Source organism: Hyla sarda, chromosome 7 (assembly GCF_029499605.1).
Source record: "Hyla sarda isolate aHylSar1 chromosome 7, aHylSar1.hap1, whole genome shotgun sequence".
Taxonomy (NCBI): Eukaryota; Metazoa; Chordata; class Amphibia; order Anura; family Hylidae; genus Hyla; species Hyla sarda.
Window position 1 is genome coordinate 126,263,447 of NC_079195.1, and position 17,052 is coordinate 126,280,498.

Sequence of the window (17,052 nt, forward strand, 5' to 3'; positions counted from 1 at the left end):
ATTTCCCCGATTGTATTCATATTTAGGATGAGAATCTACTGACAAAGTGAGTAGCCAACCATTTCTGGGCATAAAACTCTGTAAGAGACAGCAGTCTGGGGGCGTCTGTGGTGGACATGAAGGAAGGGGGGGGGGTCCAGGGAAATTGAGATTTGACGTCTGCAGCGCGCGCTTCTCACTGAGCGACAGGTCTCATCCCAGGTATTGCAGGGGGACCCCCCACGATCAGCTACTTATCCCATAACCCATGGATAGGGGATAAGTTAATTTTTGCCATAGTTCTCCTTTAATTGGCCAGAACACACCCAAAATCGGTCCCAGCCAAACATTGCTTCATATACTGTCATTTCTCCCAGCTGTTCTTTTTCTACCTGCTTGTAAGGCATGCCTACACTCTCTAATTCCTTAAAGTGGTACTCCGCCCCTAGATATCTTATCCCCTACCTTAAGGATAGGACAAAAGATGACTGATCACTGGGACCCCCGCGATCTTCATGCAGCACCCGGCGTTCCAAATAATATATTTAGAACTCTGGGTTCTCGTGGTGAGGGTCGTGACCTCACGCCACGCCCTTTCCTTATATGTCTATGGGAGGTGGTGTGATGTCACAAGAAGGTGTGGCATGATGTCACGAATCCCACCACAGGAACCAGTGATCTAAACATACTATTTAGAATTTTGGTTGCTGCATGGAGATTGCTGGGGTCCCAGCAGCAGGATCCCCTTGATCAGACATCTTATCCCCTATCCTTTACATAGGGGATAAGATATCTAGAGGCGGAGTACCCCTTTAAGGGACAGTTCATGTACCCAAAAGTTGATCCTTTGCAACCGTATGACCCCTAGCAAGTTCCCTGCATGAGTCCCATTCATCAGAAAAAGGCTTGTGCATGGAACTTTTTGGGTGTTCTACGTTTGCCTCATAAACTGCACCACCCAGCACCAGTTGCCTCTCTCTGCACCGCATTATGCAGATCGTGCAGGAGAGCAGCTTTGGTCATCCATGTTTTGCTAACTCTATTTTCACACACAGAAATAAATAAATGAGTCGAACAAGTCAAAGAACAGTTTAAAAAAAGTGGAACTTTATTTATAATTTATTAAAATGTTTGTGTAGGGGATTTTTTGTAACCTCCCATCACTCACAAAGAGCGTACAGTAACTAATACTCAGGACAGGAAAAACCTCCAGAGGGGAGGAAACCTGTAGGGAATCCATGGCTACTGTATTGCCCTTCCTCTGGGCATACTAAAGGAGGTTACCTCTATAATTTGGGCAAATGTTTCTGTGTATGTGCATGATTCCTAGGCCTGTGCCTTCATCCAACGTCTTGCTGTAGGTCCCGAAATGCTACTCCATGTCCTGGAAATAGTGCATCTAAGATAAGGGACAAAAAAAAGATAAATTATTTACATGTTTATCATAGAAATGCACATGGAACTGCAATAAAGACCTTTTGGACAAAACAATGTAACACTTACCAGTCACAGTCATGTGCATGACTTTGCATTCCCGTGTCCCTACACAGTGTCCAGCACCGGCCCCTCACTGATGAACATGAGCAGTGTTATTTCTGGGGCTATGCCTTCATCCAACGTCTTGCTGTAGGTCCGGAAATGCTACTCCATGTCCTGGAGATAGTGCATCTAAGATAAGAAAAAAAAGATCAATTATTTACATGTTTATCATAGAAATACACATGGAACTGCACTAAAGATCTTTTGGACACAACAATGTAACACTTACCATTCACAGTCATGTGTATGACTTTGCATTCCCTCGTCCCTACACAGTGTCCAGCACCGGCCCCTTTCTGATGAAGAATGAAGAGGAGCAGTGTTATTTCTGCTCAGTGCTGCTCTTTGGTGGACAATGGTTATGACATCACATGTGTGACACGCTGTTACCTCCTGGGAGTTCTATTTCAGTAGTGCTGCTCTCTGATTGGCTGAAAATCAAAAAAGCTTTCTAATATATTCTGTATGACTGTTATCTAAGGTTTTTGACAATTTATATTAAAATGGCGCTGCTCCCTGTGGGTGCGTTATATTTGTTTCTCCTAACCAGACATTCTGTATATGTAATATCATTTTGTTGTCCCAACAGCCTGGGCCCCTAGGTTTCTTACATAGATCAATGCTACTCCGATAGGCTCAATGAGCAGCGCTGGCCGCCGGGACGTCCCTGACGTTGCGGTCTGGAGCGAAGGATGTCACTAGTCAGACGTCCCAGCAGCCATTGATTTAAAGTGGTCGTGGCTCCTGCTGCCAGTTCAAGATCAGACACCATGGCCCTAGATTGACATACTGCAACACCGATCCCCTGTGGCTGCCCACCTGTTGCAAAACTACAACTCTCAGCCTTCGGCTGTCAGGGCATGCTGGGAGTTGTAGCTTTGCAATAGCTGGACAGACGCCTGTCGAAAGGGGGGGAAAAGCACCAGAAATAAAGCAATGTGGGCTTTGAAAAACACCATTTATATGTTGTTTTTAATCACAGCCTAAGCCTAGGAACAAACACAATTCTTGTTTGATGTTTTTTTTTTTTTTTTGCAAAAAACAAACAAACATCAAAATCTTCCCCCTTATTTCTTTTCTCAGCTATCTTTGTGTTATTTTTGCTAAAAGCACTGGGGGGGGGGGGGGGGGGGTCTTAGAGATTTATCAAAACCAGGGAAGAGGGAAAGTGGACCAGTTGCCCATAGCAACCAATCAGGTAGTTTCTTTAATTTTTAAAAAGGCCTCTGAAAAGTGAAAGAAGCGATCTGATTGGTTGCTATGGGCAACTGGTCCACTTGACCTCTGCACAGGTTTTCATACATCTGTCCCAATGTGTATCATTATTATTATCATCAATCATCATCATTATTATTATTATAGGAAGTGTTTTTTCTTTGGTGTTTTTTTTCCCCCTCTGGCTTTTCTCATTACAAGTTATGTGATTCTTTCATCATTTGACTGAAGGATTTCTATAAAAAAAAAAGTGAGAAAATACCCCCCCCCAAAAAACAAAAACAAAAACATGCTCTCGGCATCCCACAGATTTGATAGCCTTAAAACACCATAAAAGGATAAAGAAACCCCCATTAGTGTCTGGTGTTTCATATTACCCTATTGATTCCAACCTAACATGTGCCCGCAGCGAGCATGGTGTTTTTTTTGACAAACACGCCAAGTGTAATCCCAGCTGAAATGAATGTTTTCACAATAGGTGTGAACAGGCTGCAGGCTGTGCTAGATATATTTGCATAGTTGCGGCATACAGCACGTGCAGCATTTATGTGGCGGCTTTCCGCTGGCATATGTGGCTTTCTGTGCTGGTGAATGCAGCGGGCACTTACTGGTGGTTTTTTCCTAGCTGCACAGTTTTGCACCACAACCACTCCGGCTGGGACCAGGCTGACCGATCTAAAGACCAAGATGCTGCAGTGAACGGCTTTCTTTCTGTGAAAGTTCTGGCGAACTACAATGCTCAGAAGAGGAGGAGCGCCATTGAGATTTTGGAAAGAGAATTAGTTTGGAATGGTCAGGGCCATGTGCGTTTACAAAGCCCCCCGTGGTGCCAAAACAGTGGACCCCCCCACATGTGACCCCATTTTGGAAACTACACCCCTCACAGAATGTAATAAGGGGTGCAGTGAGTATTTACACCCCACAGATCTTTGGAACAGTGGGCTGTGCAAATGAAAAATTAAATTTTTCATTTTTATGGACCACTGTTCCAAAAATCTGTCAGACACATGTGGGGCGTAAATTCTCAATGTACCCCTTATTACATTACATGAGGGGTGTAGTTTCCAAAATGGGGTCACATGTGTCGGGGGTCCATTGTTCTGGCACTATGGGGGCTTTGTGAACACATGTGGCCTTCAATTCCGGACAAATTTTCTCTACAAAATCCCAATGGCGCTCCTTCTCTTCTGAGCATTGTAGTTCGCCCGCAGAGCACTTTAAATTCACATATGGGGTATGTTCTTACTCAGAAGAAATGGGGATACAAATTTGGGGGGCTTTTTTTCCTATTTTCCCTTGTGAAAATGAAAAATTTAGGGTAACACCAGCATTTTAGTGAAAACATTTTATTTTTTTTCATTTTCCCATCCAACTTTAATGAGAATTCGTCAAACACCTGCGGGGTGTTCAGGCTCATTATACCCCTTGTCACGTTCGGTGAGCGGTGTAGTTTCCAAAATGGGGTCACATGTGTTTTTTTTTTTATTTTGCGTTTGTCAGAACCGCTGTACAATCAGCCACCCCTGTGCAAATCACCAATTTAGGCCTCAAATGTACATGGTGCGCTTTCATTCCTGAGCCTTGTTGTGAGCCCGCAGAGCATTTTAAGCTCACATCTGGGGTATTTCCGTACTCAGGGGAAATTGCGTTACAAATTTTGGGGGTCTTTTTTTCCTTTTACCGCTTGTGGAAATAAAAAGTATGGGGCAACACCAGCATGTTAGTGTAAATTTTTTTATTTTTTTACACTAACAGGCTGGTGTAGTCCCCAACTTTTCCTTTTCACAAGCGGTAAAAGGAAAAAAAGACCCCCAAAATTTGTAGTGCAATTTCTACGGAGTACGGAGATACCCCATATGTGGCCCTAAACTGTTTCCTTGAAATACGACAGGGCTCCGAAGTGAGAGAGCGCCATGTGCATTTGAGGACTAAATTAGGGATTGCACAGGGGTGGACATAGGGGTATTCTACGCCAGTGATTCCTAAACAGGGTGCCTCCAGCTGTTGCTAAACTCCCAGCATGCCTGGACAGTTAGTGGCTGTCCAGAAATGCTGGGAGTTGTTGTTTTGCAACAGCTGGAGGCTCCGTTTTGGAAACCCTGCCGTACAAGACGTTTTTAATTTTTTATTGGGGGGACAGTGTAAGGGGGTGTATATGTAGTGTTTTACCCTTTATTATGTGTTAGTTTTTTTAGGGTACATTCACACTGGTGTGTTACGGTGAATTTCCCGCTAGGAGTTTGCGCTGTGGCGAAAAATTTGCCGCAGCCCAAACTTGAAGCAGGAAATTTACTGTAAACCTGTCCGTGTGAATGTACCCTGTACATTCACATGGGGGGGAAAACCTCCAGCTGTTTCAAAACTACAACTCCCAGCATGTACTGACAGACCGTGCATGCTGAGAGTTGTACTTTTGCAACAGCTGGAGGCACACTGGTTGGAAAACCTTCAGTTAGGTTCTGTTACCTAACTCAGTATTTTCCAACCAGTGTGCCTCCAGCTTTTGCAAAACTACAACTCCCAGCATGTACTAATCACCGAAGGGCATGCTGAGTGATGTAGTTATGCAACAGCTGGAGGTACCCAACTACAATTCCCAGCATGCCAAGACAGCTGTTTGCTTTCTGGGCATGCTGGGAATTGCAGTTTCAATAATTCAAAAAATTCCATTAGCCCCAATAACTCAATATCTACAATAAGCCCCATTAACTCAAAAAATACCGTTAGCCCCAATAACTTAAATAACAACGTTAGACGCAATAACGCAAAAAATCCCATTAGCCCAAATAACTTAAATAATAACGTTAGACTCAATAACTCAAAAAATCCCATTAGCCCCAATAACTTAACTAGTACAATTAGCCCTTATAACTCAAATAATAACATTAACCCCAATAACTCTGAAAATCCCATTAGTGAGACTATATGTGTAAAACTTAATGGAAATGTAAAGTGTATGTTCACAAATGCCAGAAGCCTAGCAAATAAAATGGGGGAGCTTGAGGCCTTGATACTGGAGGAACATATTGATATAGTTGGGGTCACTAAGACATGGCTGGACTGCTCGCATGACTGGGCCGTTAATCTGCAGGGGTTTACATTGTTTCGCAAGGATAGAATGAACAGAAAAGGTGGTGGAGTCTGTCTGTATGTAAGAAGTGGTATGAAAGTCAGTGTGAACGATGCCATAGTGTGTGATGATTCTGAGAATGTGGAATCATTGTGGGTAGAATTACAAAAGGAGGGAAATACTGAAAAAAATGTATTTGGTGTAATCTACAGACCCCCTAATATCACTGAAGAGATAGAAGGTTGGCTGCATAAACAAATAGAGAGGGCCGCCCGGGCAGGTACAGTGGTAATAATGGGAGATTTTAACTATCCAGATATAGATTGGGGCCGGGGGCTGGCTAAAACTACAAAGGGGCGACAATTCCTAAATTTATTGCAGGATAATTTTATGGGCCAGTTTGTGGAGGACCCAACAAGAAGTGATGCCTTGTTGGATCTGATCATTTCCAACAACGCAGAGCTGATTGGTAATGTAACTGTGCGGGAAAACCTTGGTAATAGCGACCACAATATAGTTACTTTTGACTTAAAATGTAGAAAACAAAGACAGGCGGGGAAAGCAAAAACATATAACTTTAAAAAGGCAAATTTCCCTGGGCTGGGAGCTGCACTACAGGACATAGACTGGGGGGAGGTGTTCTCAAATACTGACACAGAAGGTAAATGGGACATCTTTAAATCAACTCTAAATAACTATACAGCTAAATATAAACCAAAGGGGAACAAATATAAACAATTAAAACTAAATCCTACATGGCTGACAAATGAGGTTAAAAGAGCAATAAACAACAAAAAAATAGCCTTCAAAAAATTCAAATCTGATGGGTCAGCTATAACATTTAAACAGTACAAGGAGCTTAATAAAATCTGTAAAAATGTAATAAAAACAGCAACAATTCTAAATGAGAGACAGGTGGCCAAAGAAAGCAAAACTAAATATTTTTTTAGATATATAAATACAAAAAAACCAAGGACAGAGCATGTAGGACCCCTTAATAATGATAATGGGGAGATTGTCACGGGCGATCAAGAGAAGGCGGAGCTACTGAATGGGTTCTTTAGTTCTGTATACACTATGGAAAAAGGAGCTGACATTGGCCAGGTCAGTGCTGGTAACACATCATATAATGTATTGAACTGGCTTAATGTAGAGATGGTACAAGGTAAGTTAAGTAATATAAATGTAAGCAAATCTCCAGGGCCGGATGGACTACACCCAAGAGTTCTTAGAGAGGTAAGTTCAGTAATATCTGTACCCTTGTTAATGATATTTAGAGATTCTCTGGTGTCTGGTATTGTGCCAAGGGACTGGCGCAAGGCGAATGTGGTACCAATCTTCAAGAAGGGCTCTAGGTCTTCGCCAGGCAATTATAGACCGGTAAGTCTAACTTGCATTGTGGGTAAATTGTTTGAAGGACTTATACGGGATTGCATACAGGAATACATAGGGGATAATAGTATTATAAGTGATAGCCAGCATGGGTTTACTAAGGATAGAAGTTATCAAACCAATCTAATTTGCTTTTATGGAGAGGTGAGTAGAAGCCTTGACAGAAGAATGGCTGTGGATATAGTGTTTCTGGATTTTGCCAAAGCGTTTGATACTGTCCCTCACAGACGTCTGACAGGTAAGTTAAGGTCCTTGGGCTTGGAAACTTTAGTTTGTTACTGGATTGAACACTGGCTCATGGATTGTACCCAGAGAGTGGTGGTCAATGATTCGTACTCTGATTGGTCCCCGGTTATTAGTGGTGTACCCCAAGGTTCAGTACTGGGCCCGCTGCTGTTTAATTTATTTATCAATGATATAGAGGATGGTATTAACAGCTCTGTTTCTATCTTTGCAGATGACACCAAGCTTTGTAGCACGGTCCAGTCTATAGAGGATGTGCATAAGTTACAAGAGATGACTTGGATAAACTAAGTGTCTGGGCATCCACTTGGCAAATGAGGTTCAATGTGGATAAATGTAAAGTTATGCATCTGGGTACTAATAACCTGCATGCATCGTATGTCTTAGGGGGGATTAAACTGGCAGAGTCACTGGTAGAGAAGGATCTGGGTGTACTTGTGGATCACAGACTACAGAATAGCATGCAATGTCAGGCTGCTGCTTCCAAAGCCAGCAGGATATTGTCATGTATCAAAAGAGGCATGGACTCAAGGGACAGGGACATAATACTCCCCCTTTATAAAGCATTGGTACGGCCTCACCTGGAATATGCTGTTCAGTTTTGGTCGCCTGTTCATAAAAGGGACACTGCAGACTTGGAAAGGGTGCAGAGACGCGCGACTAAACTAATATGGGGCATGGAACATCTTAGCTATGAGAAGCGATTAAAGGAGTTACAATTGTTTAGTCTTGAGAAGAGACGTTTAAGGGGGGATATGATAAACGTATATAAGTATATAAATGGCCCATACAGAAAATATGGAGAAAAACTGTTCCAGGTTAAACCCCCCCAAAGGACGAGGGGGCACTCCCTCCGTCTGGAGAAGAAAAGGTTTAGTCTAAAGGGGCGACACGCCTTCTTTACCATGAGAACTGTGAACTTATGGAACAGTCTACCTCAGGAACTTGGCACAGCAGGAACAATTTACAGCTTTAAAACAGGGTTAGATACATTCCTGGAACAAAATAACATTAATGCTTATGCAGAATTATAAAACTACATCCCTTTCCCTTATCCCCTTACACCCTTTCCTTCAATTCCCTGGTTGGACTTGATGGACGTATGTCTTTTTTCAACCATACTAACTATGTAACTATGTAACATCTGGAGAGCTGCACAGTGATCTCCAAACTATGGACCTCCAGATGTTGCAAAACTACAACTCCCAGCATGCCCAGACAACAAACAGCTATGTGGGCATGCTAGGAGTTGTAGTTTTGCAAGATCTGGAGGGATATAGTTTAGAGACCACTGTATGGGGGTCTCAAACTGCAGCCCTCCAGCTGTTGCAAAATTACATATTCCAGCATGCCCAAACAGCTGTCTGGGCATGCTGGGAGTTGTAGTTTTGCAACATCTGGAGGGCTACAGTTAGAGACCCCAGTCTCAGACTGTAGCCCTCCAGATCAACTTACCGGCTTCCGTAGGATCCCGGGAGCCGTCCTCTTCAGAAGCACGTGACGCCGCCCGCCGATCAACGTCGTCACAGCCTCCGGACGAGTAAGTGGACGTCGGCGCCCGGTCCCCTTCGGTTCCCCATTCTGCCCCACCGATTGTGGGTGGGCAGGATGGGGAAAACTAAAGTTAACCCCCCCGCAACCGGTCTGCTATTGGTCGTCGCCTCTGACGATCAATAGCAGACCAATAGCAGGGATAGGAGGGGTGGCAACCCTGCCACCTCACTCCTATGCCTACAGGGGGATCGTGGGTGTCTTAGACAACCACGATCCCCCTTCTATTCCGGGTCACCGGGTCACAATAGACCCGTATGACCCGGAATCGGCGCAAATCCCAAGTGTGAATTCACTTGCGATTTGCGCCGATCGCCGATGGGGGGGTCTGATGACCCCCCTGGGCATTTGCGCGGGGTGCCTGCTGATTGATATGAGCAGTCACCCCGGCCCGGAAATTCCCACGGGCGTATGGATACGCCCTGGGCCCTTAACCCCTTAAGGACGCAGGACGTACTCAAACGGCCCCTTTTCCAAGTCCTTAAGGACTCAGGACGTTTGAGTACGTCCTGTCAAATCCCGGCCCCCCGCCGCTAGCTGGAGGGGAGCCGGTGCCCGATGCCTGCTGAAATCGTTCAGCAGGCATCGGGGCATATCGCCCAGGGGGGTCATTATGCCCCCCCATGTCGGCGATGGCCGCAGATCGCTGGACAATTCAGTCCAGCGATCTGCGGCAGATTCCGGGTCAATCGGGTCTCCAGTGACCCGGTGACCCGGAATTACAGGCTGTTCGGGGCCGTCTCCGACGGCCCCGAACAGCCAGAGCCTGCAGGGGTGAGGTGGCACTGGTGCCACCTCACGATCGCCCTGATTCGTCGGCCGGATTACCGGCCGACCAATCAGGGCGCCTGCTGCGGGTGTCACTCCCGCAACCCGCTCCGCCCCTCTTCCGGAGGACGTGACCGGGTGCGGAACGTGCACCCCAGGTGCTGGGGACCCCAATCCCCGGCGTCAATGTTGGGATCGGGGCCCCAGGAGCGACGGCCGCGGCGGCGATGACGAGGGACTGACCTCATGCAGCTGGATCGTTGGAGGTGAGTGACAGCCTCCTGCTGTTGCTTAGCAACAGCTCCCAGCATGCAAAAAGGGCATGCTGGGAGCTGTAGTTATGCAACAGCAGGAGGCAGACCACCACAACTCCCAGCATGCCCTTATGGGCATGCTGGGACTTGTAGTTTTGCAACAGCTGGAGGCACATTTTTTCTATGGAAAAGTGTACCTTCAGCTGTTGTGTAACTACAACTCCCAGCTTGCACCAACAGCTAAAGTGCATGCTGGGAATTGTAGTAGTGCATCTGCTGGTTGCATAACTACAACTCCCAGCATGCCCGTTGGTTGTCGGTGACTGCTGGGAGTTGTAGTTTTGCAACAGCTGAAGGCACACTGAGTTATGTAGCAAACCAGTGTGTCTCCAGCTGTTGCATAACTACAGTCCCCAGCCAAAGTAGTATGCCTCCGGCTGTTGCATAACTACAAGACCCAGCATGCCCTTCCGCTGTCCGTACATGCTGGGGGTTGTAGCTTTTGCAACAGCTGAAGGCACACTAGTTGCAAAACACTGAGTTTGTTACCAAACTCTGTGTTTCACACCCAGTGTGCCTCCAGCTGTTGCAAAACTACAACTGCCAGCGAGAAACTACTGTGAACCCCCCGCCCGTGCGACTGTACCCTAAAAACACTACACTAACACACAATAAAAAGTAAAAAACACTACGTATACACATACCCCTATACAACCCCCCTCCCCTCCCCAATAAAAATGAAAAACGTCTGGTACGCCACTGTTTCCAAAATGGAGCCTCCAGCGGTTGCAAAACTACAACTCCCAGCATGCACTGATAGACCGTACATGCTGGGAGTTGTAGTTTTGCAACAGCTGGATGTTCCCCCCCCCCCCCCCCAATGTGAACGTACAGGGTACACTCACATGGGCTGAGAATTACAGTAAGTATCCGGCTGCAAGTTTGAGCTGCGGCTCAAACTGCCAGCGTGAAACTACTGTGAACCCCCGCCCGTGTGACTGTACCCTAAAAACACTACACTACACTAACACACAATAAAATAAAAAGTAAAAATCACTACATATACACATACCCCTACACAGCCCCCCTCCCCAATAAAAATGAAAAACGTCTGGTACGCCACTGTTTCCAAAACGGAGCCTCCAGCTGTTGCAAAACAACTACTCCCAGTATTGCCAGATAGCCACTGACTGTTCAGGCATGCTGGGAGTTTTACAACAGCTGGAGGCACCCTGTTTGGGAATCACTGGCGTAGAATACCCCTATGTCCACCCCTATGCAAGTCCCTAATTTAGGCCTCAAATGCGCATGGCGCTCTAACTTTGGAGCACTTCAAGGCAACAGTTTAGGGTCACATATGGGGTATCGCCGTACTCGGGAGAAATTGTGTTACAAATTTTGGGGGGTATTTTCTGCTTTTACCCTTTTTAAAAATGTAAAATTTTTGGGAAAAGAGACATTTTAGGTAAAAAAAAAAATATTTTTTTTACATATGCAAAAGTCGTGAAACACCTGTGCGGTATTAAGGTTCACTTAACCCCTTGTTACGTTCCCCAAGGGGTCTAGTTTCCAAAATGGTATGCCATGTGTTTTTTTTTTTTTTGCTGTCCTGGCACCATAGGGGCTTCCTAAATGCGGCATGCCCCCAGAGCAAAATTTGCTTTCAAAAAGCCAAATGTGACTCCTTCTCTTCTGAGACCTGTAGTGCGCCAGCAGAGCACTTTTCACCCCCATATGGGGCGTTTTCTGAATCGGGAGAAATTGGGCTTCAAATTTTGGGGGGTATTTTCTGCTTTAACCCTTTGTAAAAATGTAAATTTTTTGGGAAACCAAGCATTTTTGGTAAATTTTTTTTTTTTTTTACATATGCAAAAGTTGTGAAAACCCTGTGGGGTATTAAGGTTCACTTTACCCCTTGTTACGTTCCCCAAGGGGTCTAGTTTCCACAATGGTATGCCATGTGGGGTTTTTTGCTGTCCTGGCACCATAGGGGCTTCCTAAATGCGGCATGCCCCCAGAGCAAAATTTCCTTCAAAAAAGCCAAATGTGACTCCTTCTCTTCTGAGACCTGTAGTGCGCCAGCAGAGCACTTTCACCCCCATATGTGGATTTTTCTGAATCGGGAGAAATTGGGCTTCAAATTTTGGGGGGTATTTTCTGCTATTACCCTTTTAAAAAATGTAAAATTTTTGGGAAACCAAGCATTTTAGGGATTTTTATTTTTATTTTTTTACGTATGCAAAAGTCGTGAATCACCTGTGGGGTATTAAGGTTTACTTTACCTCTTGTTATGTTCCCCGAGGGGTTTAGTTTCCAAAATGGTATGCCATGTGTTTTTTTTTGCTGTTCTGGCACCATAGGGGCTTCCTAAATGTGACATGCCCCCCAAAAACCATTTGTCGCTCCTTCCCTTCTGAGCCCTCTACTGCGCCCGCCGAACACTTTACATAGACATATGAGGTATGTGCTTACTCGAGAGAAATTGGGTTTCAAATACAAGTAAAAATTTTCTCCTTTTTACCCCTTGCAAAAATTCAAAAATTGGGTCTACAAAAACATGCGAGTGTAAAAAATGAAGATTGTGAATTTTCTCCTTCACTTTGCTGCTATTCCTGTGAAACACCTAAAGGGTTAAAACGCTGACTGAATGTCATTTTGAATACTTTGGGGGGTGCAGTTTTTATAATGGGGTCTTTTATGGGGTATTTCTAATATGAAGACCCTTCAAATCCACTTTAAACCTGAACTGGTCCCTGAAAAAAAGCGAATTTCAAAATTTTGTGAAAAATTGGAAAATTGCTGCTGAACTTTGAAGCCCTCTGGTGTCTTCCAAAAGTAAAAACACGTCAATTTTATGATGCAAACATAAAGTAGACATATTGTATATGTGAATAAAAAAAAATATTTTGAATATCCATTTTCCTTACAAGCAGAGAGCTTCAAAGTTAGAAAAATGCAAAATTTTCACATTTTTCATCAAATTTTGGGATTTTTCACCAAGAAAGGATGCAAGTTACCACAAAATTTTACCCCTATGTTAAAGTAGAATATGTCACGAAAAAACAATCTCGGAATCAGATTGATAACTAAAAGCATTCCAGAGTTATTAATGTTTAAAGTGACAGTGGTCAGAATTGCAAAAAATGGCTGAGTCCTTAAGGTGAAAAAGGGCTCAGTCCTTAAGGGGTTAAGTACCAGGACGTCAAAGCGTATCCATACGCCCTAGGTCCTTAAATGATTAAACACTAACCTTGAGGTTGGGGAAATTTGCCAGATTTGTAAATTATTTCTATTTAAAATTCTTAATCCTTCCAATACTTATCAGCTGCTGTATTCTACAGAGGAAGTTATTTTCTTTTTGGATTTTTTTCCAGTCTGACCACAGTGCTCTCTGCTGACACCTCTGTCCATGTCAGGAACTGTCCGAAGTAGGAGAAGTTTACTATGGAGATTTGCTCCCACTCTCAGAGAGCACTGTAGTCAGACCGAAAAGACCTATACAACTTCCTCTGTAGCATACGGCAGCTGATAAGTACTGTAAGGATTAAGATTTTTAAAAAGTAATTTACAAATCTGTTTAACTTTCTGGCACCAGTTGATTTAAAAAAATAATAATAATAATAATGTTTTCCCCCGGAGTACCCTTTTACGTAACACCTGTAAATTCTGCACTACGAATATCACCAGCCACTGAAGAGAGAGGTCATCCAACAACTGAAGTCCCCAAAAAATCTGCCACTAAATCCCTCAAGCAACCGTTCAGCCTCAGTCCAGAACCATCTGACCCGACCACAGGGACCAGTGTGGAGGAGAACAGGGTCCAGGCTGTGAAATAGAAGAACACCAGAGCAGCCGGATACATTGACTCTAAGGCTGAGCCTCATACTTCTACCGAAGCTGCAGAGTTATAGGGGAACTGTAAAAATTAAAGTACTACAGTGTGGTACCCCCAGTGTGGTCCGTCTGTGCCCCCCTAAGGGTCAGGGTTGGAGGAGGCACAGGTTGAACAGACACACTACAATGGGAGTTGTAGTACTGTAGTTGTTAAAGAAAAAAAAATATGTTTTCATCAGGTTGCCCATAGCAACCAATCAGATTGCTTCTTTCATTCTTGAGAAGACCTCTGAAAAATAAAAGAAGTGATCTGATTGGTTGCTAAGAGCAACTGGACAACATTTCCTCTCCACAGGTACATTTCCCCGATTGTCTTCATATTTAGGATGAGAATCTACTGACAAAGTGAGTAGCCAACCATTTCTGGGCATAAAACTCTGTAAGAGACAGCAGTCTGGGGGCATCTGTGGTGGACATGAAGGAAGGGGGGGGGGGGGGGGTCCAGGGAAATAGGAAGCCCTGGAAGGGATAGCATAGGACTGGAGGGGCACATGACAGGGGGATTATACAGTGTGGCAGGGGTTAAAGTGTAGGGAGGAAGAAGACAGAGAGGAAGGGGAGGAGTTAAGAAAGGATGAATAGGACAGGAAGAGGAGGTTAGATCAGTCGGGAAGAAGAAGTGGACGGAGCTCCCTACCTGATGGCCGACATCGAGGAAATCATACGGAGGGTGAGGGAGGAGGTGCTGCTTCGTGGGCCTCAGTGGTTTGCAGAGCAGTTTCCTTCCTTTTCTGCTCCTGCTGCGCTGCCGGTGGGTGGGCCTGGGCCTCGGGCTAGCGGTCGACGCTCTCGCCCGCCGGAGCACTTGTCTCCGGCATCCTCCCCTTCATTGCGCCGCCGGCGGGTGAATCCTTCCGCCGCCGCTGCTGGCAGGGTGTCCGGTGTGGCCAGCGGTCGGTGGGCGCGCACGTCGGCGGTGGTGCTGCTGCGGCCAGGACCGCGGGGCGCGCGGGCGGCACGTCCCGTTCAAGTCACAGGGGGCGCAGATCGGCGGCATGCTCCCACGAGGTGCCAGTGGTGGGGGAGCAGGCCAGGAGTGAAGCGGCAAGATCCCAGGCTGACTCCGCCCCTCGGTCGGGGGGGCGGATACCTGCGGGCCTGGTTGTCACCCAGGCCGTGGTTCATGGTCCGCCTGCGGCCTCCTCATCCCGGGGGGGTCAGCGGGCTCCTGTGGGGAGACTTGCGGCTGCTGCTGGAGGAGCTGTGCTGACCGGCGGTGATGACATCAGCCCTGCCCCTAGTGAGGGAAGCGACGATGACCTGCTGCTGGCTGAGGATCCTGGCCTGCCCCTGGCCTCACTGGCCACTCCCCTGCTCCCCTTAGGGGTTGTAGCGGGTGCGGAGGGTAGTGGGGTCCGGGGGTCTTCTGAAGAGGGCGCCGCTGATGGTGGAACGTCGTCTGAAGTTGCTGGTCTCCGCACGGGCAGGGTTCCCCTGGTCCCGCCTCCTGCGATTGGTGAGAGTCAAGTCCGTGAGGTCCGGAGTCGTCCCGCTACTGGAGTTACGGCCGCTGGTTCCGTGCCAGCCGGGTTGGGTGAGTGCACCACTGTCTCCAGTATTGCGGGTTCTGGGGTGGGGGTGGGTGGGTTGGGGGGTTTGCAGTTTTTTCTGGATGGTTTGCATGCGCTGCTATGGGGTAGCGGTTTGGGGGTGGGGGAGCCTCCAGTTCCTGTGTGGGGCGCAGCCACTAAGGTAGCAGGGCAGGGTGCGCCGGGGGTTGCGGTGGCTGCGGGGCCTGCGGGGGGAGCTAGGGATAGCCTGGGGGGGTCTGCTCAGGTGGTCGCGGCTTCGGGGGCTGGTGGGGGTGTTCGGTTGGCGGATGCGGCTAGGGGGGAGGTCTATGTTTGCTTTGAGGGCCCCTTGGGGGCGCACCTGATAGCAGAGGTGAGGGAAAAAATTTGGAAGCGGGAGTATGTGGATATTTTTTCGCTGCTGCCGCTTGAAAAATTTAATCTGGACAAGGTTCAACCTGACGAGTCAAAGCGGTTGGAGAAAGTGGAGGAGGAGGAGCGTCGGCGGTATCGGCTGATTCCACGAAACCTTCTCGAACTGGCTTCAGTCCGATTTTGGCCAGTGTAGTGGGAGAAAAGGCGCCTGACACTGCTCCGGCCTCTTTTGCTATATGGATGCTGTGGGGGAGGCTTATCGGGTATATGGGGGATTGGCTTGGCTGCGGTACGATGAACAGTTCCGTCAGCGGATGGCGGTGCGTCCTGACTTGCATTGGGACCATAAGGACATTGGGTTGTGGATGCGGCTTATGGCGGCTCCACGCAGTGGGACCGGGTTGCAGTCCTTTCGGGAGGGTGCCGGTGGAGTTGGGTCGGGGTCGGGACGGTCGGCTGGGGCAGGTAAAGGTGTGTGTTGGCAATTCAATGAAGGGAAATGCAAGTTTGGAGCCGAGTGTCGTTTTAAGCACGAGTTTTCCAGCTGTGGGGGGGGGGGGGGGTGGCCACAGATTTTCCCGTTGCCTCCGTAGGAGGAAGGGCAAGCAGGGAGAGGCTGACTCGAAGAGGGGCGACCCCGGTGCAGGTGGCAAGGATGGAGCCTTTCCTCGCCAGTTACCCAAATAGACAGGCGGCGGAGTTGTTGAGGTCTGGGTTTATGGATGGATTCCGCATTCCCTTTGTGGGGGTTGCGTCGGGGGTGGGGCGGTGCGCAATCTGGTCTCGGCATTGGCCCGCCCTGAGTTAGTTAGAGAGAAGTTATTGAAGGAGGTGGCCTTGGGAAGGATGGCTGGACCGTTTGAGTCGCCTCCGTTGGACGGGTTGCGGGTTTCCCCTTTGGGATTGATGCCCAAGCGGGAGCCCAACAAATTTCGCCTCATTCACCACCTCTCCCATCCGGCTGGGGGGTCGGTGAATGACGGTATTGACCCGGCGCTCTGTACGGTGTCTTATACGTCCTTTGATACTGCGTTGTCCTGGGTCCGGAGGTACGGCGAGGAGGCCTTATTGGCAAAAACGGATATTGAGGCGGCTTTCCGCCTGTTGCCGGTACACCCGGATAGTTTGGAGTTGTTGGGGTGTTGTTTGGGGGGTCCGTTTTTTGTTGACTTGTGTCTGCCCATGGGCTGCTCCATCTCCTGCGCGTATTTTGAGCAGTTTAGTTCTTTTTTGGAGTGGGTAGTGCGGAGTGAGTCCCGTT

The 17,052-nt window shown here is 47.1% G+C and overlaps 1 long non-coding RNA gene across 3 annotated transcripts in view; it reads right to left on the reverse strand.

Moving 5' to 3' along the window:
* Positions 1–1,071: 1,071 nt before the first annotated feature.
* The window catches only part of LOC130282447 (uncharacterized), a 46,773-nt gene continuing 30,792 nt past the window's right edge, over positions 1,072–17,052 (reverse strand). For 2 of the 3 annotated variants that reach the window (XR_008846388.1, XR_008846386.1), the window contains 2 exons: positions 1,483–1,647; positions 1,072–1,378 (listed from right to left, as the gene is read on the reverse strand). This is a non-coding gene — a long non-coding RNA (uncharacterized LOC130282447). Of the gene's footprint in view, positions 1,379–1,482; positions 1,648–1,747; positions 1,884–17,052 lie in introns of those variants that run through there. The other variant, XR_008846387.1, reaches the window with a different exon arrangement.